This window comes from Meles meles, chromosome 13 (assembly GCF_922984935.1).
Source record: "Meles meles chromosome 13, mMelMel3.1 paternal haplotype, whole genome shotgun sequence".
Lineage (NCBI taxonomy): Eukaryota > Metazoa > Chordata > Mammalia > Carnivora > Mustelidae > Meles > Meles meles.
This window is the reverse complement of record NC_060078.1, coordinates 86,675,777-86,702,984: the sequence shown is the minus strand read 5'-3', so window position 1 is coordinate 86,702,984 and position 27,208 is coordinate 86,675,777. Positions and strand designations below refer to the sequence as shown.

Genomic DNA, 27,208 nt, shown 5'->3' with positions numbered 1-27,208 from the left:
TGGGGAGCCTGTGGCCTTTGCCGGCTGCTCCGGCTGGAGCACTCACCCCTGCCCAGAGGAGCCAGTGACCGCTGGAAGCAGGGGCTAGGGGTGGAGGGTCCGCAGGCCACCCCTGGGGCTGCACCAGCCCCCAGCCAGGCCACGGGTGGGCCCCCAGCCAACACCCTTGAGTGTCCAAGCACAACAACCCTGAAACCCACGGCTTCCTGTCGTGGGGCTCAGTCCGAGCATTCGGCGTCCGCGTGCTGCTGGGGACGCCGAGGGCCGCCTGCCGCAGCCGACAGGGACAGAGTGCACGTAAGAACGCGGACATTTCAGATACTCGCTGAACGAGTCCACCTCCCAGACGAGAGTCGCAAACCCACTTGGGAGACGCAGGGGCCTGGGGGTGCGAGGCAGGGTCCCCGTCAGGCTCTGGCTCCCTGCAGACCGGCGCACATCTCCACCCGCCACGCCTGTCGGACCTTGTTGGGGAGTCACTGAGCCACCAGGTTAATAGAGCCGTCTGCGCCCCAGGCCTTGGGGTCTCCCAGGGGGCAGTACATAGAGGGGCTCGCTCTGCTGTCTTCCCAGGAAGTGCTCCTACATTCGGAGCATCTAGGAAGGGAGACAAGCTCTGTGCCCCGCCCGTCAATCGCCCTCCAGGGCAGTAACCCTCCAGCCGCCGAGCCGCTGACGGGGAAGCCGTGGGGTCCACGCCACCCCCACCTGGCCCCTGCCGGCCTCCAGGATTTCTCCAACGTGGAGCCCATGGCTTGTGCTCACCCTTTACCTACAGAGAAGACAGGACGAATCTGACGCTTGTGCTTCTGATGCTTATCGTTTCCACGGAAGCCCGAGGTGTGGGTATCGAGGAGGCAGGCAGTGGGGAGGGTCAGAGTCACCTTGTCGAACCCCACAGGAACCCCCCGAGTTCAGGGTGGGCTTCCTGTTGGCAGTCGGACAAATGTCCGTATGCCCGTGGGCGTGGCCAGTGTGCAGATGCCCGTGTAGGGGGGCCCTTGGCCCTGGGGGAGGTGTCTCAGGGTGCCCCCTCCCCAGGCTGGGCCCTCAGATGAGCCCGACAGAGGGGCACAGAGGCAGGCCAGCTGTGGGCCCTGGGGTAGCCCTGATGACACGGGGCTCTCCCATCAAAAGTCACTTTCTCCAGAAAACACCAAGACCCCAGAGAGGGAGATGAGCTGGACACGTGGCTGGACGCACATGTTAGTCACAGAATCTGATCCACACCTGGACACGTCGAGCAGGAGTCGTGCTGGGGGCCGGGGCAGGGGGGTAGGAGAGCGTCTGGAGCGGGTGGGGAGCAGCACGAGGGGTCGGGGGCCCGGGGCTGGGTGGTACCCAGCAGACCCATGGTCAGCGCGAGCCCTGGGACAGCCCCGAAACACGGTAGACGCTCAAGCCCGCTGGGCTCTTTCCCACAGCTGACCACGAGGTGGTCACAGGACAGACGGAGGGTCCACGGAATGGCCAGGGGCAGAGGCTGAGGCCTCAGCTCCCCTGGGAAGTGCGTTTTCTAGAAGCCAGAGGCAGAGGTCAGGAGTCCAGGCGATGTCACCATGGGGACCCAGGGCAGGAGCGGATTTTGTGGCTCCAGGATGGGACCGTTGCCGCCAAGGCCAGCGGACTCACGGTGAGCGGCTAAGGCAGCCAGGGAGGCACCCCACATGGCAGGGGATGCCCTCCACCCCACAAGGACACCAGCGCTCCCCCAGCTGGCTGGCATCTCTGAGAAGGGACTTGGTGTTGGCCACACCACCTCTGTCCTGACTCCAACACCCCGCCTCTTCCCTATGAACCTGCCGGGGAGTCACGGTCCCCAGTCCTCCCAGCGGATTCCGACAGGTTCCCGTCCCATGGAGAGGGCCCTATGGTTCACGGCCGAAGTCCAGGCCCACCCGTGAGTGAGTGAAACTCCAACCTGGACGTAAACTTTTCCGTGTGAATCCCACAGACGCGGCCGTGTGGGGTGACACAGCCCTCGTGCATCCACACGGCTTCCCCGGGGGCCACGTCCTGAGAAACCACAGCGCAGAAGTGCCCCCGGGACGCTGACCGTGTCTCCCCAGAACCCCTCATGTGCCCTGTAAGCCCCGCGCCTGCTGTAGCCTCCTCAGCTCCGGGCAACCACACGTCTGCTCTCGTCTCTACATTCCGTCATTTCAGGAACCTTACGGAAAGGGACTCAGCGGTATGTGACCTTCTGGGATCCGCTCAGCCTCCGCGCACGGGCGGCTCACCCGCTTGCCCCGTTCCAGGGTGTGGGGACCGGCTCACACAGGAGGGCGTCCGGCTGTGCGCGGCCTCGGCTGTCACCCCAGGGCCGCTCTCTGCACACGCACACGGCTTGACAAGCAGCCTTGGTTCTCCGATATGACTACCCATGGCGTGACGTTGGGGTCGCCCGTGCTTGAGGAAGGGTCGTTCCATGAGGCGCAGCCGAGCTATTCGGAGGCTGCGCGCCCACCAGCAGCGAGGGTGCCATCTCCCCGTGGTTCCCGTCTGTTTTCCCTGGTCGCCAGCGTCCAGTGCCCCCCACGGGCTCCTGCCCTGCCGGGTTTCCTCTCGGGTAAAACCATGCTGCCCGCCTGTTCTCCCGGCCCGCGGGCCAGAGAGGGCAGGGTCCTCGTGCCGCGTGTCCCGTCTGCATCTGCTGGGGTTTCTGATCTCTGCAGCCCCGGCGAAGACTCAGGGACCTCACCATGGTGTCTTCCCGGGCCCGAGGCCCCTCGCTGGCTTGCCGTCTTCGCCTACTTCTGACCCTGTATCCAGAGTGTTTCGTTGTGGGATGGGAGACGAGGGAAGAGCAGGTTTACCCCGCCGTCCTGGAGGCGGCAGTTTCTCAGTCAAAGGAAACACCTTATACTCGTACCGACCATTGCACGAGAACGAGCGTCATCACAGTCACAGTAGAGATGGTGTCATCTAAACCTCAAGTGTGATGTGACGCTCGCCGGCTCCCTTCCCAGGCAGAGGGCAGACATCATGTTCAACCGCTGCCGTCGCCGACCACCTGTGGTGGCTTTGCGTTTGCCTGATTCAGTCCGGGGAGGAAGGTTTCCATCACATTAATACCAGGAAGTATAAAAGGGCAGCGGTTGTGACCCTCCAACGTGGGCCAAGCAGGGAAATGGTTTCTGGATGGCAACGCGAGTGTTCCAGAAAGAACGGAATCAGAATACCGAACCAATACACAGTTTTGCTTCTGCGGAGCTGGTCACTGGACAGACGGCTGTTTAAAGCAGAGACATGTAAACAGATTTCCAGCACGGGAAAGAATCTCAGATCGCCGACCAAAATGCCAGGTGTTGGGGTGAGGAAACCGGGGTCCAGAGGGAGCATGTCCCCCGAGGACCCAGCGCCGTCTCTGACAGAGCCCCAGGCCTGCCGTTCCCGAGAGAGACACACAACCGGACCCCCCTTGCTGCAGACAGTCCAGGCTGGGGACTGGGGAGCAGACGTGAACGCACCACCTCGGGAGCGCGCCGGCCTAGCCTGCCCGAGAGCTCTCTGCCTCTGTCCAAGGGGCCTCCTCTTCCCACACCCAGCTGGGGCCCAGGACCAAGCTCAAAAATATTTACAGGAGGGGCGTCTGGGGGGCTCAGTGGGTTGAGGTTCTGACTCTTGGTTTCAGCTCAGGTCATGATCTCAGGGTTGTGGGGTCAGAGGGCTCCCTGCTCAGCAAGGGTCTGCTTTTCTCCTCTCTGCCCCCTCCCCCCGGCCATGCTCTCTAAACAAACAAAAAAATAAAATCTTAAAAAAAAAATGTAAAGGAATACAAACAAAATTCAGCCCCCAACATACAAAATCCACGACATCTGGTGCCCAGTCAAAACGACCAGGCTGCCGGTCACTTCTCAATAGAACGGAGGGACACGCCTGGCAAGGAAGTGGGAAGCGGGACTGACTCCCAGAGAGGAACACAGAGGGAAAACCAGCCAAGATGCAGAGGTCGTTTGTAGATGACAGAGAGCAGGGGCAGGGAGCACCCCACCCCGGCCCTCCAGAAAGGTGCAAGAGGCAGGAGCCTGGGAAGGAGACCTGGAACCCCGTGGAAGGATCCACATCAGGACCATGGAGAGCAGAGCGCTGTGCGCCAGACGGGATGGAGGGTGGGAGGCGCCTGCCGCACAAGCACGCGGGGAGAGAGAAAGGCTCCTTGAGCGGGAGGCACCGGGGAAAGGGAGCAGAAAACAGCGCGGTGAGGCCCGTGGACACCTGCTTGGAAACATGCCAGCGACCCCCAGGTGCACAGAAGTTCCATACGGTCCTTCCTCTCTCCTGCACTCCCCCGCCCCACGGCATCAGGAAATAGCGTTGCCCCCCCCCCCCAAGGAAAGCTTGCTTTTGCTTGTTTAAGGCCTGTGATTCATCCCTTTCTTACATCTTTACGACAACATACATATAAATGTAAATCTACGTGTTCCCTGCGACCTCCAGCTGGAGGCTGTGGAAATGGCTTCGAGGCTGAGTCATCGCCGCAGTGACTGGAGCTGTACCGCTGGTTCCAGCAGCACAAGAGAACCCTGGGTCTGGCAAATCGTCCAACATAAAAAGTAAAATGGCATTTGAAAGGATCTCTGCATAATCTGGATGGGGGTGGGGTCAGGGTCATGGCGTCCCTTTCCCTGCGGTGGCGCCCAGAGCGGTCCGCAGGGCCGGGGGCTGCGGTGGGCCTTGCTCCTGGCAGGTGGGAGACAGCGGGTGGGAGCCAGGGGACTCAGCCAGCTCCCCGCTGACGAAAGCCTCTGTCTGGTGTCACGAGGCCCCCCCACCCCCGACAGCCCCCATGCACCCCCCGGTGGGGATGTGTCTCACCGGCTGACGCCCAGTGGCCCCTACGCAACCTTCAGGCTGAGTTTCATCTGCTGCGGGGTCTGCATGGAAAGTGCCGGAATTCCGGAGTCCAGGCCAGGAAACAAAAGCCTGCATCTGCCCGGGTCCCTCTGGGCGCGGCCATAGCAGCAGGGCCTGGAGACAAACATCCCTGGCAGCCGTGGTCTCAGGCCCAGGCCGAGCCACCCAAGGGGAAGGCCAGGTCCCTGCAAAGGAGTCAGGGCCTCAAGGAAGAAGGGCAGGTTTTCAGGCCAGTAGGCCAGCCCCTAGCAGAGACCCTCCTGGCCCCCGGAGTCCACTTGGCCGGAGAACTGGCCTCCCTGAGGGAGTAAGGCTGCTTTACCCAGTAATGTCCTCTCTCTTGGCGACCAGAAGGTCAACAACTTCGTCCGCACCCTGTTCTCAGAAGCCCGGGCGACCTTCCCCCAAGCCTGGCCCCCCCAGAAACCGGGGCCCGGGATGCCACATCCGTGGCATTTGGTACCTGCCATGCCAGCTTCTTGCATTATGCCCCAGATACAGAAAGAGCTGAAATGACATCCGTCTCCTTACTCATTCCCAGCTTCTCTGACTCCCAAGCCCGGAAGTCACTGATGTATGGGGTTCAAAGTGCGGGCTCCGGGGTGAGCTTCCGCCTGTGTGTCCACGCCCGAGCCCAGTGGAGGACGGGGGCTGTGGTCTGGGGCCATTGCTCAGCCCGGGACCCCTCAGGAGGCCTTGGCTGAGGACGGGACCTGGCCTCTGAGCCTCCAGCCCAAGCCTGAGACCAAGAGCAAAGTGACCTGAAACAGGGAAGCCCCTAAAGTCAGAGGAAGAGCCCCAGAAAGTAGTGAGATTCAGGCTTGTTCCTTTTTGCCTCACTGGTCTGCAGGTCTGGTCCTGGACTGTGCCTGAAGGGCAGCCACAAGGACCTGAGCTGGAGGGCCCGGCAGGGGCTGTAAAGAAAGCCAGGTTCAACGGCTAGGACGGACAGCAGACCCTGCGGGAACCTAATGTCTGGAGACAATGACTGGTGACCCTGTCACAGCCAGAGGAGAAATTCAGGAAACCTTCGTTCATGGCAAATGCCTCAGGACAAGGGCTTTGCAAGTACACTTTAGGGAGGAATGCGCTGATGGTTGGTAATGCGTGTCGGTGTCCCTCGGGGGTGGGAGAACAGGCTGGCTTGGAGTTGCAGTTGTGTGTGTGCGTGGGTCGGGGGGTGTCGTCTGATGGAAGTCCGGACGTGAGAAGGGCAAGGGAGGTGCGGCAAGGGCGGGACAAGGTGCTCGTGACAGCGGCCTGGGGGTCTGGCCGCGCCAAGCCACCATGCGGGACAGCTCTGAACCGACAGGGTTTACTCTTTAGGAAAAAGGAGAGTTGCTCAGGGCAGCATCTGGAAACACCTGCCTCCTGACCCAGTGTACTTGCTTGCTGGGGCTGCCGCAGGCGGCCGCCGTGGGCTCTAAGATCTGCCCCCGAGAGCCAGCGTTCTGGTTCGGCAAGGCGCGGAGCACACAGCCCAGAGCGACGAGCCAGGTGCAGGGCCAGGGCTCGGCAGACGCCGTTTGTCTGTCTGCTTCTGCCACCTGTGAAGGTCCCAGAACTCCCGACGAAGGACACGGCCACGTTTCGGTTTGACTAACTGGTGCACGTGGCGTGTCTGTCGGTCAAAAATGGGCTGAGAGTACAGAGCGTCTTTTGTAGTGAGACTTTGTGGACTACTTCCATTGTTACGGTCAATCCGAAATTTTTAGCTCCCTGCCATTTTTTTTTTTTTTTTAGATTTTATTTATTTATTTGAGAGACAGAGACAGCGAGAGAGAGCATGAAGGAGAAGGTCAGAGGGAGAAGCAGACTTCCCATGTTGCTGGGACCCCGATGCGGGACTCGATCCCGGGACTCCAGGATCATGACCTGAGCCGAAGGCAGTCGTCCAACCAACTGAGCCACCCAGGCGTCCCCAGCTCCCTGACATTTTATCCGCAGAAAAAATTTGTTCTAGAATATGTTTTTTTAAAATTCAAGATTTCTTAGAAACACGTCCCACAGAAAACCTGTATTGATTTAGGAAAGAGGGTCAGCATTTGGGTTTTGATCAGCCAGGGATGCTCTGCGAGGGGGCAGGTGTGGGTCCCCCGATATTGTCCACGTCCTAACCCTGCAACGTGTGAACAGGTTCCTTTACGTGACAGGGCATTTCACAGATGTGCTCAGGTTAAGACTCTGAGATGCAGTCTGCGGTCCCATCCGACCACATAGATCCTAAAGGCAGAGACTCTTTCCTAGAAAAGGCCCAAAAGGTGCAGGGGAGGAAGATGTGGACCATGACCACCGGCCTGGACATGGAAGAAGGTGCCCCAAGCCAGGGGTCGACACAGCTTCTGGGCAGGCAGAGCCTTTGGGTCACACAGCACAGGGAAATCAAACTCACGGTCCAATGCCACAGAGGCGAGCTCTGTTGACACCCGAGTGAGCAAGGACACAGAGGCCCCCCACCCCGCCCCCAGGACCTTCAGAAAGGACAGCAGCAGGCCACACTCAGGCTTAGCCCCGACCCAGAGCTCCGGCTGAGGAACTGTGAGACAGCAACTCTCGGTTGTTGTACGCTACTAGATGGGTGGCAATTTGTTTTGGCAAGAACAGAAAGTTAATACAGACATTAGCACCCAAGGTGTTGCACCCACCGTGGGCGACCCATGCGTGTCAGGCAGAATCACCTGCCAGTGAGGCCCACATCCTCTCTTCCTCAGCCAACTGGTCCCAGGGAGGCCCCCCGAGGCCACGGGGTGAGTGGGAGAGACGAGATGCCTTAGCAGGAGAGGGATTTTCGGAACCAGAGGACTTGCCTGTGTCTCAAGGCCTGCTCGAGCTAACCTCATCTATGCTCCACGTCCATTTGACAATGGGGTGCTGTGGCGTCTGCTGACCTCATGGCCTGGGGGGCGTCAGACAACATCCTATTCAGGCTCAGGCTGCCCAAGAACTCGGAGACCCAGCAACCGGCCACACAGCAGCAGCAGTGAAGAAAAACGGACTCACTCAGTGACCCCTGAGACAGTTGTGTCCATGGTACCCAGAGAGACGAGCACAACAGGGTCCTGGCAGAAATACAGCAAATTTTTGTAACAGAAACTGGTGTCTCTAGCCAAAATCATGTAATTTTACTAAGCCGGATAAACCCCAACCTCATAAACGACCGCGTGACTGAGAAACATCACACGGTTCAGAAAATAGGCCCCACGTTATAATCCACGTACATTATGTTCCGAGGTAAGGGGAGGGAGAGCCCTCCAACAGACTGGCTCTGTTGGCTAATTGTCAAAGAAAAGTCGATCTCTGGATCCTGCTTCCCAATGAAACTCCAAGTGGATTGAAGAGACCTGAGGATGAAAATCAAAGCAGGGAAAGTTGAAACGAGCATTTCTCAAATCTCTGGAGAGAGCGGCCTCCCTAGGCTTAGAGAAGATGAAAGGAATTCACAACAGGAAAAGCCAGCAGATTCCAACCCATTAAAAATTTACATCTCTCTATTATAGATGTCATGCAATTAAGGAGCTAAAACCAAGCCGAAACAGTGTGCGCAGTAAATTCAATTAAAAAGTTAATAACTTCACTATATCAGGAGATCATGAAACTCGATAAAAATACCATGATCTCACAAGATAAATGGGTAACTATCAAAGGAGATAATTTACAAAGAAGGAAAAAATGATTTTAAAATCTTGAGAAAACCTCCTCTGCTTATGATGTAAAAAATCACAAGAGAATGTCCCAGCCATAGTCTATAAAATCCTATCTTTCCTCAAGCCCATTAAAGAGTTGAGGCCCCAAGCCAACCTTAGGCGGAGCACAGGAGAAAGAAGTAGGTAAGAAGAAATCAGCTCCAAGTTTAACATGATTCCAAGGGCCGGATGTGGGCTGACAGGTCAGTTGGGAATCTTTCAAGTCCAGACACAAGAGAGGTTGAGGGCAGGGCAGAAGCTGGAGGGGCTCCCCATGTGGTGCGGATCTGCAAGAGGCAGTCTGCTGCCTGGGACAAGTACGAGACTCTCCCCACCATCTTGCAGACAAAGCAAAAGCCTTCAGCCACTGGGAGAAGGGCAGCAAACCCTCTTGTCTACAGGGTCACTGGGATAAGGATGAAAGCAAGATCCCTCCTTCTTTCGGGCCCCAGGATCTAGAAAAGTATCCGTGCCTCTAGGGTAAGAAGGCAAGCCCCAAACCCCTGCCCCTGGGGAGGAAGACAGAGGCCCCTTGACACAGACAGAGCTTGGTTGCTGGGGAGGAGGGCAGGAATCTTCAGAAGCCTGACCGTCCAAGTTCAGGCACAAATGCCTCAACTCATCTAAGGCTACACAGAAGAGACCGAGACCCCCTTTCCTCAAAACAAGTCTCACTGTGAATAACAAGCAACAGCAGTCTAGCTGGGGGAGGGGCAAGGCCGCAGAGATGGCCCCTTCTGTGGCGCAGGAGTGCAGGGCGTGCCGGAAGCTGAGGTGCAGCAGAGACATGGACTAGAGCCTGCGGCCGCGTGAGCCTGCAGTGTGCCGGCAGCCCGCCATGCAGGATCTGAACCCCGTGTCGGCTGGGGTGTACTGACAAAAACTACAAAGCCCGAACCCAGGTCAGCGATTTCCTGGGTCAACTCAAACCCACATACGAACTCGAGAAGAGATGTATCCATATCTGTGCTTAGATATTTTCCTCAAATGTTTTCTACTGTTCCTCTACAGACAATGACTGCTACTCAATAAAAAATTACAAGACACAGAAAAACAAAACAAAATGCAAGGAAAACCACCCACTGTCAAGCAACCAGAAGAATCAGACTCAGAGGGGCGGAGTCGTGGCAGCTACCAGACGGGACATTTAAAGAACTGTGACTAATATGCTCAAGGGTCTACTGGAAAGGAAGCACATGATGACTGAAGGGACAGGAACCAGCAGAGAAATGGGAACTATGAGAAAGACTCGAATGGAAACATTGCGAACAATGATCATGACCTCGAAGGTGAAGAATTCCTTTGGCTGGCTCACCCGAGGAATTGATACTGCTGAGGGAAGTCTCCATGAACTTGAAGACAGGAAACCATCCAACGTGAAACAAAGGAGAAGAGAGAAAACAGACTCTCTAACCATGTCGGGCAGAATCAAGCAGCCTGGAAGGAAGGTGGGGGTGGAGTCCCAGAGTAAAACAAGAGAACAGGGAAAAGAAATATATAAAAAAAATAAAACATCAACAACTGTTCAAAGTTAGTGAAACACAACAACTCAGTGATTTAAGGAGCTCATAGATCCCCAAACAGGAAGAAGAAGTGTAGACAAACCATAGTCAAACTGATGGACACCAGAACTGAAGAAAAACCTTGAACAGAACCAAGGTTTGTAGGGAGCACACGACACTCAGAGGAGCAGGACGAGAAGCTAGAAGACAATCGAGCAACGGCTTTAAAGTGCTGGGAAAACCAGACCAAACCAAACCAACCACCCACCAAGTTAGAATTCTATCCTCAGCAAACATATCTTGTAGGAATGAAGGAGCTGACCACCTGACATCCATGATGATGGCTACTATCAGAGGTATTTTTTAAATAATTTTTTATTTTATTTTTTTAAAAAGATTTTATTTATTTGAGAGAGAGAGAGCGCCTGAGCGGGGAGGAGGGCCAGAGGGAGAAGCAGACTCCCCTGTGAGCAGGGAGCCTGATATGGGACTCAATCCCACGACCCCGGGATCATGACCTGAGCTGAAGGCAGACGCCTAACCGACTGAGCCACCCAGGTGCCCTAAAATAAGTATTTTTAAAACCTAGTAAATAACAAGTCAGGCTGCGGGTAAATCGGAGCCCTCGTGCACTGCGGGCGGCGTAGCTGCTTCAGGAAATGCTCTGACCTGTCCTCACGCCGTTTAACAGTCACCATACGACCCAGCCCTCCCATTCCTAGGATGTACCCCAGGATGTACCACATCCACACAAAGTTCACAGCAGCCAGAAAGTGGAGCAACATGAATATTCATCTGACAGATGGACAGATCGGACACGGTCTAGGCGTACAATGGAACATCATTCAGCAGTTACTAGGAGAGAGATGGGGATACAGGCTACAGTACGGGTGGACCTTGCAAACAGAACAGGATGAAAGAAGCCAGACATAGAAGATCATATACTGGGGTGCCTGGGTGGCTCAGTGGGTTAAGCCTCTGCCTTTGGCTCAGGTCATGGTCTCAGGGTCCTGGAATCGAGTCCCACATTGGGTTCTCTGCTCGGCGGGGAGCCTGCTTCCTCCTCCCTCTCTCTCTGCCTGCCTCTCTGCCTATTTGTGATTTCTCTCTGTCAAATAAATAAATAAAATCTGAAAAAAAAAAAAAAGAGAGAAAGAAGGTCATATACTGTATGACTCCATTTTAATGAAATGGCCAGAAAAGGCGACTCTAGAAAGAAAGTAGATGAGAGTTTGCCGCAGGCTTAGGACAGGGAAGTGAGAAGGGTCAAGGGCTTCTTTCCGGGGTGATGGAAATGTTCTAAATTTGTGGTGACAGCTGCATAACCCTGTGAATATACTAAAACCCTGTGAATTCACACTCTAAGTGGATGGCTTCGAGATTCTTAAAGCCGTCACCAAGAAGAAGGAGAACTAGACTTTTCCAGACAAACAAAAGTTGGAAGGGTTTACCTCCAGACGATCCGTGCTACCAAAACTGTTCAAGGAAGTTCTTCAGGCAGAAGAGATGTGATCAGATGGGAAACCATCTACACAGGGAAAGGAAGAAAGCTCGAAGTAATAAAACTGACGGTGTGTACAAAAGACTCTTTCCTTACATGTCATCCCCTTGAAAGATAACAAATTATCCAAAGCGAAACCAGGAACAGTGCACTGTAGAGTACACAGCACATGGAAGTAAAATCTCTTAAAACAATAGGAAAGTGGGAAAGAAAATGAAGGTCATTCATAACACAAAACTGGCACAATGTCAAGAAGGATTGTAATGAGTTCCAGACGATACTGAGGCCCTGAAGCGAGCACCGAAAATTAAATTGAACCAGAAGGGCCATGAATAACCAACACTTAAATAGAGTCATAAAAATACTCAACCCCACAGAAGTCAAGAAAGGAGGGACAAAGCAGAGCTAACACAAATGGAAAATAAAGAGCAGAAAGCTAGATTGCACGCCAACCGTGTCATTAAATACTAAAGGTAGACGGGTGAAAAGACACAATGTAAAGGTAGACATTTTCAGATGAGTATTTTTCTTTTAGAAAGGCCGGCACCAACTTTACACAATCTACCAGAAACTCACATTAAATATTAAAGCATAGATGAGTCAAAAGCAAAAGGATGAAGAAAGTTAATCATGCAAACTCTACACAAAAGAAGCCGAAGAGACTGTACTCATGTGACACCATGTAGCTTTCAGAGCAAGAAACATTGCCAGGGATTAAGAGGGACGTTACAGAAAGAGAAAGGACTTGCTACATCAAGAGGGCACAGCAATTAAACAACAGAGCTTCAAAAACACGTACAACCCAAACCACAGAGATGCAAGTAAAAATAGGAATTTTCACACCTAGAATTGGAGACTTCAACGCTCACCTCTCAGTTGGATGTGAAGTAAGTGCATAAAGATGAGTTCAGGATATAAAAGATTCAACATCAGTATCAACCAGTTTGACCCAACTGGCATTTGTAAGATAGAAACATCACCCAACAACAGAATATTCAGTATTTTCGAGTGCACATAAAATACTCATCAAAATAGACTACATGCTGAAACAAATCTCATCAAAGTTAAAATAAGTGAGATGATCCAAGGTATGTTCTCTGCACCCTCCCCCCAAAATTAATTAAAAATATGTAGAAAAAAGATACTGAGAAAAAAATTTAAATACCTGGAAATCTTAAACATACTTCTAAATAACACATAGGTGAAAAAGAAATGAAGGAATTATAACTAAATTAGAAAAACATTTTGAACTGAATAGAAATAAAAGCACAAATACCGGGGCGCCTGGGTGGCTCAGTGGGTTGAAGCCTCTGCCTTTGGCTCAGGTCATGATCCCAGGGTCCTGGGATTGAGCCCCGCATCAGGCTCTCTGCTCAGCGGGGAGCTGCTTCCTCCTCACTCTCTGCCTGCTTCGCTGTGATCTCTGTCTGTCAAATAAATAAATAAAATCTTTAAAAAAAAAAAAAGCACAAGTACCAGAATTGGTGGGTTTAACTACAGTGGTAAGAGAGAGCATGAAGGACAATAAACGCTTATACTGGGAATAAGGAAGTTTCTAACCTTAATCTAATCCCTAGTCTAAGCTTCTGCCTTAAGAACACAGAAAAAGAAAAAGAAAGTAAATATAAGTAGAACAGAAATAATAAATGTTCATAGAAAATAATAAATTAAAATAAAAAACAATAAAAGAAGTCAATAAAACTTAAAGTTGGTGTTTTGAAGATATTGTTGTTCTGATAATATTGATAATATTGTTAATATTAATATTAACAATATTAATAAACGCCTGGAAAAAATGAAGACACAAATAACAATATCAGGAATGAACAAGAGGACATCACTACATGTCCTACAGACGTTAAGAAATAACAAATGAACTGGATAAATTCCTTGAAAGATACAAACTAACAAAGCTCACTCATAACTTGAGCACCCTTTTATCCATTAAAGGAATTGAATTTGTGGTAAGAATCTTCCAACACAGAAAATCCTAGGCAGAGACACATGCACTGGTGAATCCTAGCAAACGCTCAAGGAAAGAATAAGAACAATTCAATATCACCTCTTCCAGAAGAGAACTGAACGCTTCCCAACCTTATTCTGATATCCAAACTACACAAAGACATCACAAGAAAAGAATATCCCTCATTAGGACAGACGGAAAAATCCTCACCAGAATTAGCCACTTGATTCAGCGATATGTAAGAAGGATAATACAGTGGAATCAAATGGGACATATGTATAAGGAATGCAAAATTGGTTTAATATTTTTTAAATGAGGCCCTTTAACTCACCATATTAATATATTGAAAAACACGTAATCATCTTGAAAAACGTAGAAAAGCCTTTGGACAAAATTCAAAATCCATTCACAATAAAAACTTTCAGCAAAAGTCATGAGAGGAAGCTTCCTTGACTTGATGAAGGCCATCCATAAAAGAACAGTTGTGGCTAGTGCCGTACTTAATAGATAGTGAAAGAGGTACCATCTCTCCCCTAAGATAAAGAACGATGGGAAACCCCTGTGTTCGCCACCCCTAGTCAACAGTGAACCAGGAAAAGAGCTAAAGGCATTCCTGTTCACATACAACACGACTGTCTACATAGAAAATCCCAAGGAATCGATCTGGAACACATGAGATTAGCAAATTAACAGATTTAAAGATTAAAAGAGAAAAATAAATTATATTTATCTGCTATATTTCTTCATGCTAGCAACAAGTTATTCTCTCACAAAACAATACCTTTTACAACAGCCCCAAAAGAATGTGAAATCCCTAGGAATAAATCTAACAAAATATTTACAATATTTGTGCACTTGAAGACCCCAGACATTCATGAGAGAAAACTGAAGACTAACGAAATGGAGAGATAGTCACCGTTCGTGGATCACAAGACTCAACCGTGTTGTGATGCTAACTTTCCCCAAACTGAAATTTAGAGTAAACCCAATGCCAATCAAAACTTTAACAGACCCATTTTGTATAAACTGACAAGCTGTTGCTAAAACGGCTGTGGAAAACGTAAATGATCTAAATGAGCCAACTTTGAAAAATAACACATTTGGAGCTGGGATCACTGCGAGTTTCCAGTTCACAAGAAAGCCACGGCAGTCCACACGGTGTGACATGGACGTAAGGACGCCAGGTCAATGGGACAGAATGGAAGAGCAGACCCATGTAGTCTCTGTCCGCTGCCCAACGGAGGATCCAAGAAAACTCGATGGAGGAAAGACAGTCCTTCGAAGAACCGGAACATTCGCACGTCTACACGCCCACATGAGAAAGCACCGAACGTCCCAGCTCTGCCCTCAGCTCCCACCATGTTGACGGTCAAGTCCAAAGGGACCACAGAACCCTCGGAAACATGAAACCGCAAAACCTCCAAGTGAAAACACAGATCCAGTCTTCGCTATCTTGGGATGAAAAAGCAAGACCCGTAGAAGAAAATATCGACAAACTGGACTTTACGAAAGTTTTAATTTACAAAAATTTTGAATTTCTTGTTTTGGGAAAGATACTGTTAAGAAAATGAAAAGAACAGTCACGGACTGAGAAAACCTATTTGCAAAACGCACATCTGGTAGAGGGCTTGTATCCAGAATATATGGGCATCGACACTCTGAAACTCTCAAAATTCAATCGTCAAGAGACAGCCCAGGTTAAAAATGGGCAAAAGCTCTGAGAGACTCGTCACCGAAGCAAGTGGGTGTACCGACCGCGAAGAAGCCCGGGGAAGGACGCACACACAGTCATCAGGCAACTGCAGTAAAACGAGGTGTCCCCGCCCGCACCTGCCAGCAGGGCTACCTGCTGCGCCATGCACGCGGCAGCTGGGCACGCAGCCCGGTCTGAGCACCCGGAAGACGCTGGGCTGCTTTCCGAGAAAATGAAACGCCTCCCGGGGGATCGGCCTGCGGAGGAGCCCAAGGGAGATGCACAAGGACTTGCACGGGAGTGCTCGGAGCCGCTGTATCTGCCCGGCGACAACTGGAAGCAACCCCGAAATCATCCTCGAGGGCGTGGACACACAAGGTGGGGGACATCCACACGGTGCTCGGGAAGAAGAAAGAATTACCGGTGAATCCGACAGTGAATCTTGGCACACTTACGCAGAGCGGAGGAAGCCAGATCTTAAAAACATACACGCGTTCATCCCACGGCCGCGCTGACGCGCACTTCCAGAGAAAATAAACGGACGGCGCGGGCCTGGGCGGAAGGGCTTGTCCCGCGGAACCCGGAGGGAGCAGTGAGAAGCCTGCAGAGACGGCGGGGACGCTCCGCACTGGAGGACGGAGGCGGTGTCGTGGGCATGAAGGAAGTTTCTGAGCCACACGGGACGCACTCACTTGGCTGCTCGGGGCATCCCAGGAGGAAGGTGAGCCGCGCGGGCCCTTCTGGGGAGGACGGGGTGATGTGTGCCCACCGACCTGCCCCACGCTCCTCACACTCAGTCCCAGGCTTTCTGTCCGGGAGTCGGCCCCAGGAGGCTGGCGGACCCAGGGGGACCTTCGGCTCAGAGGTGCTTCGTGCCGTGCTGCCTGCGATCGTGAAAATCCCAAACCAACCTCAAGTCGTAGGGACAGGGCTCCTGCCCAGGAGGAGGCAGGGAGGCGCCGCGCACACTCTCAAGGGGCGCTCACCGAGGGCTCACGCTCCCATGAAACGGGGTGTCCCCCGCAAGGGGAAGACAAGGCAAACAGGAATGGAAAGGGAAAAAAAGAAAAGGAAGATATTCTAAAATCTTAATATTTTATTTTGTGGGTCTTGTTTTTTTTTTTTTTCCTTTTCTAGTTTTTTTAACGTCTCCATCATGAGAATATACTCAATTAAAAAAAAAAAACTGTATTTCATAAAGAAAACGCATCGAATGACCTGTTAGGAGGACACAGAACCCCGTGTCCCACCGGAGCCCAGGAAAGGTCCGCTAGGGGCTGCGCAGCTGGCCATCGGGGGCAGGGACAGGGCCGACCTGCATCCAGGGAGGTTGTGAGCAGAGGACGGCGGGGAAGAAGCCTTCTTTCTTCCCTGAGTTCGCTCCTGCTGCTGTGACAGTGGCCCCAGCCCATCGCCTTGGCTCCCACCAAGGGGGGGGGGGGTCCACGAGGGCTGCGGGGCCTGGGCCCCTCCACCACAGGCGTGTGCTCTGACCCCGGAGACACCGGGCGTGAAGCAGACGCCGGCCGAGTCTCCAGGTGTCTGGTCCTGATCATTCATGGTCTTGCCCTTGGGTCAAAGCCTTCATCACGAGCAGGACAGAATCCCGGTCTGGGGCCCCCTTTCCCTCCTCGTGGCTTGGGTCTGGCTTCGTGTCGAGGCCAGGCCGTGCTTGGCCCCAGGCCTCCGTGGCACGGATGCGGTTCTGACAGCCCGTCTTGTCAGCGGTGCCCACCGCGGGGCGTTCTGACAGAATTAACTTCTTTCTTTCTTTCTTAATTTCTTTTTAAGGCTTTATTTACTCATTTGAGACAGAGACAGAGAGGGAGCATGAGCAGGGGAGAGGCAGGGAGAAAGGGAGAAGCGGACTCCCGGTTGAGCCGGGAGCCCCACGCGGGACTGGATCCCAGAACCCAAAGATCACGACCTGAGCCAAAGGCAGACGCTTAACCACCCGAGCCACCCAGGCGCCCCTCAGAATTCCTGAGCTGTCATTAAGTGTTGTCACCCAGGGCCATGGGGAAGGGCGCCAGAGGGATGACCACGGCCCGCCACTCGCGGTCTTGTGTGGCCGACGAAGGCCGGCTCCCGCCTGGGGCTCCCGAGCACCCCTCATGGTGCCCCCTGACACCTGCCCAGGGGGCTGGACCCACGGCGCCACACCTGAGACAGGACACGGGCGCCCACGCGGTTTGCGCAGGAAGACGGGGAGTTTCCAGAAGGACCGCGTCTCTGTACGACAGAGGGCTGCTCTGGCGTCCACGTGGCTCCTGGGTCTGGAAACTGGGCAGGAGAGAAGTCAAAAGGTGTGGCGTCTGTCCCGCGTGGAATGCCCGGTGTGCAGAAGCCGTGGTCGGCACGCAGCCTCCGTGAGCTCTTAGAGCAGCTTGTTCCAGACTCGCTGGGACGGACAGTCCTGTCTTCTCCTTCCTAGCGGCCCGGCTGCAGGGACACCTCCCAGCGGCTCGGACATCCCATGGGGTCCTCCGTGCGGCGGGCCCTTGGGGGCGTCTGCGCGGTCGTGGGAATGGTGGGTTCCCTGCCCGTGTCGGGGGGGGGGGGTGCCCACAGAGCAGCAGGAATCGCGGAAAAGGAAACCCGGACACCGAGTGCGCCGTCATGACCCCTCGGCCGCACGCTCAGCCGCAAGGGCGCACGCACGCCATCCACTAGACGTTCCGAAACCCCCAGCAGACAGAGCCGACCTTTCACGCGGAACCTGGGGGCAAGGGTCCACGCTGGCCTGACCTGCTCGCCGTGACCCCCGCCGTGGCTGACCTGTTCAAGAGCTCAGACCGTGGAGAATCTTCTGGTACGAACTCGGGTCTGGGTTTGTGTTGCTGGCTCAGCTCCGCCGACGGGCAGGGCCACGGGCCCACACCGCCCAGCGCTTACACTGCTGTCGGGTCCGGATGAGGTCGGGGCCCAGCCACCCAGGTCCTGCCAGATTCCCTGGGCTGCTCTCTCCACCGCAGCCCTGCCTGCCCTCGGTCTCCCAGAACGCCGGGGAAACCGGGCCACGGAGGGGCCTCCCCGCATCCGCCCAGGCAAAGCGTCAAAACATGCAGCAAGTGTTACACGTAAGAGCGAAACACGTAACAAGCTGTGGTCCCCCAAACCCAAGTTCCTCGCACAAGAAGCGGTGTCGGTGGACACGGTGTGAGTCCTGAGTGTCACAGAGAAGACACCAGCTGGCCCCGGGCCGACGGGTGGTAAGAACCAGAGCCATCAACACGCCTGGTTCTCAACAAGAAAACCAGGCCCAGAGGCGTCCCCTGCACCCGCCGCCCCAGTCAGGGATGAGTGAGCAGGGACCCGGGCCACACAGGGAGGTGCTGCTGTGTTCGCCGGGTGCGGCACACCCAGCACCAGCCCAAGGCCCCGCGGGCCGTCCCGCAGCCAGGCAGCCACGGCGGCCACGGCGGCCACGGGAGCAAGCTCCCGCCCTGAAGGCGTGGCCGGATGCCCCCGGTGTTGAGGCAGAGAACCCCACTGCCCACAGGGAAGCAGGCCGGCCTCCCCGGGTGCACACAGGAGCGCAGAGGGAAGGGCACCCCAAGCCCCTCGGTGGGGCTGCGGGGCTGAGAGGACGCACTCCTCTGCACCGTTCACTTCCGGCGGCGCGGGGCTGCCTCTAAGCACAGAGGCGAATGCAGACGCCGGCAGCCTGAGCACGGAGACCCGGGCCCAGGCCGAAAGCCGCGGAGCCCCTGCAGCATTCAGAACAGAAACCCTGCTCGCCGCACCCCTGCGCCCCCTGCTCTCACCTCTGCTGCCTCCTGCCGATGCCTCTGGCTTGGAGCTCAGCCGGCGGCTGCGTGCTTCCCGATCCCGGGTTCCATGACTCAGCACCGCGCAGCGCTGGTTTCTCAGCTGGGATTTACCAGCGGGCGTCGGGGGAGGGACCGGCTGCACCGCGTTTCCAAGCAGCGGCCGATCCCTCCGCTCTCCTCCCGGGACAGGCTCCTCAGGAACGCCCAGCGCCGCGCGCGTCCCCAGCCCGAGTCCACCGCTCCCGGGTGGGGGAGGAGGCGGTCTGCCCGGCCCGGCCTGGCAGCACTTCTCTGTGTGCACAGCAGGCGGAATCCTAGGCCCGGGGCTGCTCTGCCGGTCCTCAGGGGGAAACAGGTGGGGAAGGCGGGAAGGGGGGCCTCGCTGCCTGAGTCCCGGTCCCCGAGCTCGCCCCCTGCGGCCAGCAGCTAACCCAGACCGTCTCAGTCCTCCTGTCCTTTGAAACCCCTCTGGATTTCGCGCGGCTACAAGGTCAGTAACAGAAGGCACCTCCGCTCCAAAAGGCTGTTTTATGTAAACGGTGAGATGCTGGAAGGATGACTGTGCTTAAGCCCCAAGGAATGAAAACATAGGGAGGCATCCGGCCGGTAAGACCGGCGCCTGTGGCAGAGCGTCGGGCACACGAGCCCTTTCGGTCCGGTCACAGGGCCGAATCCCCCGGCACAGCTGCGGAGAATCAAAGTGCCCCGAGTCGGCTCTCGAGAAAACGCAGGCCCGACAAGGTTCCGGGCTGCTGGGTGCTTAGCCACAGCGCTGGATTGGATCAAGGCACCAGTTACCACCGGGGCTGCCGACGGCCTTGCCCGTCACTGCCCTGCCCAAGACGCTGGCCGCAGCCGCACGGGGTCTAGGACCAGGAGGAGGGACGAGGATCCCGGCCGCGGTTCTCCCCAGTTAGGGCCTGATCTTTGGCCAGCGAGGCCCCCCCCCCCCGGCCCTCCCAGCCAGCCCTGCACCCACCCTGCCAGCCACCCCACCCCTCCAACATGGACCCAAATGTCCAGATTTCACCCCATCCTAGACCCAACGGGCATCATTCCAGCAGGAGCCCGCAGAGTAAAAACCAGTAACATCGTGTGATCGTGAGAATGTGGGAGTCATAGGTCTGCATTAGCCTCGCGCGTCCTCCCCTACGTGTAAGTTAGAACCCACGACCCAGTTGCCCTGGTGAGTGCGGGCACATGCCTCCCACAGCAGCGAGAACACTCGGCCGGCCTCTCCTGAGCTCTTCCCAGCCACCGACCCGTTCCAGTCACGACAGCCCCACCGGCTAACTGTCCTTGCCATCTCCCCTGACAGGTGAGGAAACCGAGGCCCGCAGAGGCCGGGTAGCCGGCCCGCGGCCACACAGCTGGCCGGTGCTGGGCTGACACGGGGACCGGAGACCAGGTCTGAACCCCACCCGTGCGGAAGGGCCCACGACGGTGGCCCGAGACGAGGATGCTAACACTCGTGGGGCCTGTCCCAGCCCCGCACCCGTGTCGCAGGGCGGCTGCTCCCCCGGCCAGAGGGAGAAGCACACCGGGCGGCCCACCGCCACGAACTCAGCAATGTGACGCCTAGAAAGGCGTCCCACGGAAATGGTAGAACACGGTGTTTCACACTCTTATACACGCGCCCTGTGCAGGCAGCGCTCTCACAACTTCAAATACGGCTCGTCTCGGATGATTATGGGAACGTCGCCAGCCACAGAACACCAACAGCTGGCAGCATTCTTGGGGTCCGCACGGAGACGACCGGCACCAAGGATGGGACGCGCGTCCACCAGCACACGGGGCGCCGGTGGACCCCGGCTCGTCGAGACCCACCAACGTGGGAGGACGTGAACAACGGACTAGGTTTTTCTAAAAGGCAGCGTGTGTACGGGCACCTGGCTGGCCCCGGGGGCGGAGCGGGAGACTCTGGATCTCGAGGTTGTAAGTTCAAGCCCCACACTGGGTGTAGAGATTACTTAAAAATAAAATCTTAAAAAATGAATTAATAAGTTGTAAAAAGCGTTTGTACAACACAATCACATTGCTGTGTCAAAAAACAAGTGTGTGCATTGAACAGAGAAAGAAATCCTTGCACATGGGGCCAAAGACTTTTGACAAGGAACCAAGACCATTCGACGGAGAAAGGCCAGTCTCTTCAACCAACGGCGCTGGAAACTGGACGTCCCACGCGAGGGGCAATGAGGGGTGATGCCGCTGCCACACGCCGGCATGAAGTGGAGCTGGACCCAGGATCTAACGTGAGACTCAGAACAACAAAGCTCTGAAAACACAACACGGAACCAAAGCTTCGTGACTCTGGACTCGGCAACGATTTCTTGGCTACGACGCCAAAAGCACAATAAGAAATGGTCGAACTGGGCTTCATGAAAATTTAAAGATTTTGTGCATCAAGAGACACTATCCCCGGAGTAAAAGGGCAACCCACAGAGTGGGAGAAAATATTTGCAAATCTGGCATCTGACGACGGGTTAGTACCCGGAACACAGCACAGGCCCGCGTCTCAGCAACAAGGAGACAAACGACCTGGGCCAGAAACGAGCAAAGGGCTTGCACGGACCCGTCTCCAGCGAAGGTGCACGGACGGCAGAGAAGCTCCTGGAAAGATGCTCCACACGTTCATCATGAGGGCGACGCAGATCACAGCTCCGCGACGCCCCGCACGCTCCCTGGGATGGTCGCGTCAGAAAGAACGAACGAGAGAACACGCCAAGTGTTGTCGGCGACGCGGGAGGTGGAGCGGCGTCCGTGGCTGGCGGGAAACGGCGTGGCCGCCATGGAAAGCAGCGCGGGGGGTCCTCAAGCGGTGAACACGGGGTCACGGCAGAACCGCTCATTCCACGCGGAACCCCGTGTTACAGCGGCGCTCGCCACGGAGCCCGGGAGCCGCCCACGGGCCGCTGACGGGTGAGCGGAGGAGCCGTCCGGGCGGTGGGACCCCGTTTGGCCTCGAAAAGGAAGGCAGCTCTGAGGTGTGCGGCCGCGGGGCTCCCCGAGGACCATGCCGGGTGCGGTTGTGCAGACACAAATGTCGTGTGGTTCGGCTCACAGGATGCCCTCAGGTCAAGGTCACTGAGACAGAAGCTGGAAGATGGCGCCAGGGCAGGGGGAGGGCGGTGGGGGCTGGGGTTTCATGGGGACAGAGTTCCAGGTTCAGGAGAAGACGAGAGTGCCGGGGTGTGGCGGGGCCGGGGCACGATGCTGCGAGTGCTCGTCACGCCACGGAAATGTGCGGCGGGTCTTGCACCACGCGTATTTCAACACAGTGGAAAGGTGGAGAACGTGTGTGCGTGTGTGTGTGTGTGCGTGTGCGTGTGCGCGTGCGTGTTTCACCGAAAAACTGGAACGTATATGGCGAGTGCGAAGCGGCAGTCTCTCCAGGGGATGGGACCTCCCGGACTCGACCTCTGGCCTCTTGTCTTTGTGTGCACACACTTGTAAAAACACTGAGTATGTGTTTATTCTTCGAATAAAAACAACTACTTTCATCTTCCAACTTACGCATATGCACAGACCTACCGACAGCCCTTTCATGGCTGTGACCAGCGTGTCCCCCGCAGACCGTCCTTGCACAGAACCCCGCGGGAGACGGTGACCCTTCCAAAGCCCCCCGAGGGCTGGGGGGGTGGCACGGAGAGCGGTGCAGACTCCCGAGTCCAGGAGCAGTTTGCTCATCCCAACAGCACCTGTTTCCTGATTCCGGCCGTCGCGGGTGCGCATGGTAGGGAATTCACAGAACGAAAGATGCCCAAGGGAACAGCTGCCCTCCTCGTCGCCCCGAAGGAGCTGGTCTGACTTGGCCCCCGACCGCCCCACCGTCTCCCACCCCAGCTCCAAAGGCGTCAGAAACCAAGGCTGAGCGTGCAGAAACTGGCTGCATAGGAACATTACTGATTTTTTAAAGATTTTATTTATTTATTTGACAGACAGAGATCACAAGTAGGCAGAGAGGCAGGCGGAGAGAGAGAGGAGGAAGCAAGCTCCCTGTTGAGCAGGGAGCCTGATGCGGGGCTCAATCCCAGGACCCTGAGACCATGACCTGAGCCGAAGGCAGCGGCTTAACCCACTGAGCCCCCAGGTGCCCCCAGATTTTATTTTTAAGTGATCTCTACGCCCAACGTGAGGCACCCATGACCCCGAGATCAAGGGTCACCAGCGCCACCGCCAGGAGCCCCCGCCAGGAGCCCCCGCCAGGAGCCCCATTACCCACGTTTTATATTGACCTGGTGCAGGCCACGTCCAGAAACCCCTAGTTCTGAGCGTCGGCTTCTACCATCTCCAGACACGGGAAGTTTTTCTTCCCAGTCTCTGTGTTTTCAAACTCTTCCCCGAGCTCCCACGCCGGGCAGGACTCCAGGGCATGGGAGGGAGAAGCCACGGTAACCGGATCTTCCTGCTCGTTCTGTCTTGAAGAGAAACGCCCCACAGCCTGCCCCTAAGCATCCCGCGTGCGACAGGACTCCGACGGCTTGTTTCTCGGATTAAAGCCCCAGGGGCGCCTGCCTGCACCCATCTTACCATGACTCCTGGCTGGGGGTCCGGTCCCATCATTTCAAGCCCCTAAACCCGGGAGAAGCACAGACTTGGCTCTTCAAAGTCTCCCTAAACTCGTCCCACTCTGAGCGAGGAGTGACAGACAAGGTCACCTCTCAGTGCTGATGGGGACTCGCTCCTAGTCCTTTCCGGAGGGGGCGGCCCTTTGCGGTTCCGAGCACCCCCCTCCCTGGGTCTCAGCCTCAGCTCCCTTCGGCGAAGGTTTGTCCGCTCTTCCCTCCCTGGCGGGCACGACAGTGCGGGCCCTGGGCAGGCACACGCCCCCGCCCACCTAGCCCCTGGCGGCGGACCCGAGGTCACAGCTCCGGGTTTCCACACAGTCTTCTGACCCCAGAGGGATCCCCGTCCCCCTCTCTGCCTTGCTCCCCCCCCCTGCTCTCTCCCTCCAAGAATGGCTGGAGACAACTCTGGCCCCTCCTCCCCCCGCCCCCACTGCGTCCTAGGGCGGGTCTGTAAGGAAGGTCCCTCTCTGTCTTCACGGCCACGTTGCCAGCAATTCCATTTACTTCGGAAGCCGCCGCTCCATCCGCCCTGACACAAACGTCAACGTCTCAGCTCCACGGCTCTCCACAGGGAAGTCAGTTTCCGGGGATCTGCGGCCAGTGGGTGAGCCTGGCCGGAGGACGGGCCCCAGGGATCCCGGCTCGCACTCTCCGCCTGCCGCATCCTACGGCTACTCTCCGCGGGGGCAGGCGGCTGTGCTGCAGGCTGAGGTCAGACACCAGAGGGACTGTCCTCCAGGCCCCAGGACAGGCCATGCAGAGCCTGGGGCAGGGACAGACAGGCAGAGATGCAGCTGCCGCTCCTCACCCGGACCGCTTGGCCTTCGCAGGTGGCCACAGGCACCGCCTGAAACACTGTCCTCTCTTTCCTCGAAAACACACGAGCCTTGGAGAGTTAGGTCCCTCGCGACCCAGACAAGGGAATGAGTCCCACCTTCGTCCTCAGTGCGGCGGCCCCGCTCCAGGCAGAGTCCCTGCTTCCCCTGGAGGCAGACGGACCCCTCACTGCTGGAGACGAATGTCTCCTGGCGGGTGCAGCACGGACGACATCCAAGGGACCGCACCGTGCGAGCTTTCCTGGGAATCTGCAGACTGTCCCCGCACCACAGAGCCTTCCAGAGGAAAGCCCCTGCTGCCTGCCGCCGAGTCACGGGGAGGGAAACTGGATCCCTCGGTCGCGGGTGCGCACAACTGGTCAGAAGCAGGCAGGAGAGGGCTGCCCTCCAGAAGCGAGGGGAGCCTGGGGACACGCACCGGAGATCGGAACACGGAGGGCCATGCGTGCCCGAGCCCCTGCACCTCTGGGCTGGGAGGATCGACGAGATCCAAAGCCAAAACTTTCTTGAGATCGGCTGCAACGGTCCAGCGACCCCGGGGGCCCCACTCACGTGCCCGTGTCGGAGCGCGTGCGGCAGGAGCACGGGACTGGACTCACACAGAGCACCCTGTCCCCAGGCCCCCAGGAAGGGGTGCTCGCACGGCACCGGCCAGCCTCCTGCCCCGAGGGCCACCTCCCACCCCACCCGCGCCCACACACCTGTGCACGCTCTGCAGGGATGCGACCACCTGCTGCCTGCTTCCAGAGCCCGTAAGCCCCAGCCACAGATGCCAGCTTCTTGCCCAGCTGTTGTCCCCTCGGGAGCCTCGCAGAGCCTTCTCCCATGGGAGGCAGCCCTGCCCCTGTCCTGACGCCCTGCCGGACTGCGCTCCCACACCCATCGGGTCTCCAGGGATGGACCGCCCTGAGTCACCCGCGTCCGGCCCTCCATCAGCGGTGGGCGTGTGGGGCACATGGCCCAGGGGCAGGTGAGCGGCTCTCCTGCCTCGCCGGGAGCGCCCGCCCCCCACCCCGCGCTCCTCCGGGTGGGTCGTCCCGAGCCCTCCCCACACTGTCGCCCGGTGTGCAGTGTGAACACGGGCCGTTGTGCTCGCAGCTAATGAGCGTGTTTAATCCAAAGCCCCCGCGAAGAATGCGGTCATTCATGCCGCGGGGCATCGTGTGTCCTCGTCCCTGGGACTGCAGACAATGCCCCGTTCACGAGGGTCATCAACACAGGACACAGCTGCCCTTGTTCAGCCCGCTGGGGCCCAGCCCAAGGCCCAGCAGGCCGGCTGAGCAAGAGGAGGAGGTGAGCACCCGTCGGGCAGAGCGTCTGAGCAGGACCCCGTGCGCATCTCTGGTCGGGACGGCCGGCTGCCAGCTCACGGAGCCCGTGCTGGGCACCTGTGTCCTTGTGTCATCAGTCCTGACGTGAGCCGGCGAGGCAGTGCCCAGGTGCCCAGTGTCCTGCCGCACGTCCGGCTGTCCACCCCTGCTCCGGCACGGCTCTGATGACCCCCTGGGCCTGGCGGAGCCGTGTCCGCCCCCGCCCGCACCGCGGGGAGACTAAACACCGAGCCGAGCGGCTGGGCCCAGAACCAGCCACCAGGCGGGGTGTGCGGTGGGACGCGGGCACCGAGGGCCATGTCCGCGTCAGTTCTCAGCCTCAGGCGGTGAGGCGCTGGCGAAGCCCCGGGGAGCCGCACGCCCGTCCTGGGAGAGGCTTGTGTGCACACGAGCGCGCAGCCAGGAGCCCGCAGCCGGATTTCGAATTTCGCTTGGGTCTTGACCCGCGGCTCTCAAAAGGGGAGCTCACGCGACCCGGCCGCTCCCAGGAACCACGGACTCCGCAGGGGCCTTTCCACAGTGTGGGGTCTGGTTCTGGGGGCTCTTCGGGGGGTGGCGAGGGCACGAGGCCCTTGAGTTTCCCACGGTTGCTCTGTAAGGAGCGGGAGGAGGAAGAGTCGCAGCGTGGCGGAGGGGCTGGATGTGCACGCACGTGTGCAGGGGCGGGGTGGGGGGGAGCCTCCTGCAGGTGCAGCGCCCCGGGCTGCCTCGGCCTCATGGCACCCCCCCCCCCGCTTCCGGAGAAGCCCGGCTCAGACAGATGAGGGGAGTCGCGCCGCCCCAGAAGCGAGGCGGCCAGACTGGACTCCGATTTCCGGCCAGACTTCGGACGACCGGCTGTGGCGGACCACCAGCAGGCCGGCCGGGACGCGGGGGACAAGGCCGGCAGCCGAGAGAACACACGGACCGCGCCGTGCAGGGCGCGGCCCACAGACCGGCGCAAGACTGTCCCGCGGGCCTGCAGGGGAGGGGGAGAGGACTGCGAGCCCGGGGGGGAGGCCTGGTGACCGGGTCTCTGCAGCCCCAGGTTAGTCTGAGCGCACGGTGGGCCGCCCACCCTGCTGGAGAGGATGAGGCCACAGCCCGTTAGGCTCCCGCGGACCAGGCTCCACGGTCAGACAGAACTGAAGACGGAGGATAAGGCCGTGAAGGCCGAGGGAGCGGTAATGAAAACCACAGCGCGGCGGCCCGAGTGGCTCTGAGAAGCTTGCGTGGCTCCGCCGGCTCAGACCGCACGAGCCCCTTCACGGCACCGGTGCCTCTGGCTCCCCCCAGTCTTCCCTCCTGCCTCGATGTCGTCGTGGCCTACAGGTTTCTGGCCAAGGCTGCTTTGCTTTAATTCCCTCCCAAATGTTGGCAAAAGAAAGATGCTGAATTTTAGTTGATTCATCCATTTCCCAAACCAGTTTCTCGGAGGGAGACACCTGTGTCCGCCGCGCACGACCTTCTCGTGGTCAGTGATCCACCCGCGGAGGAAGGAACTTGCTGTCGGCTCCTGGTC

At 57.0% G+C, this 27,208-nt stretch overlaps 1 protein-coding gene across 20 annotated transcripts in view; it reads right to left on the bottom strand.

Moving 5' to 3' along the window:
• JAKMIP3 (Janus kinase and microtubule interacting protein 3) overlaps nt 1–19,080 on the bottom strand; it is a 75,103-nt gene extending 56,023 nt beyond the window's left edge. For all 20 annotated transcript variants that reach the window (XM_046027703.1, XM_046027708.1, XM_046027706.1 and 17 more), the window contains exon 1: nt 18,967–19,080. The gene's annotated coding sequence lies outside the window, so the exon portion shown is untranslated. The remainder of the gene's footprint in view (nt 1–18,966) is intronic.
• Between the last annotated feature and the right edge of the window lie 8,128 nt (nt 19,081–27,208).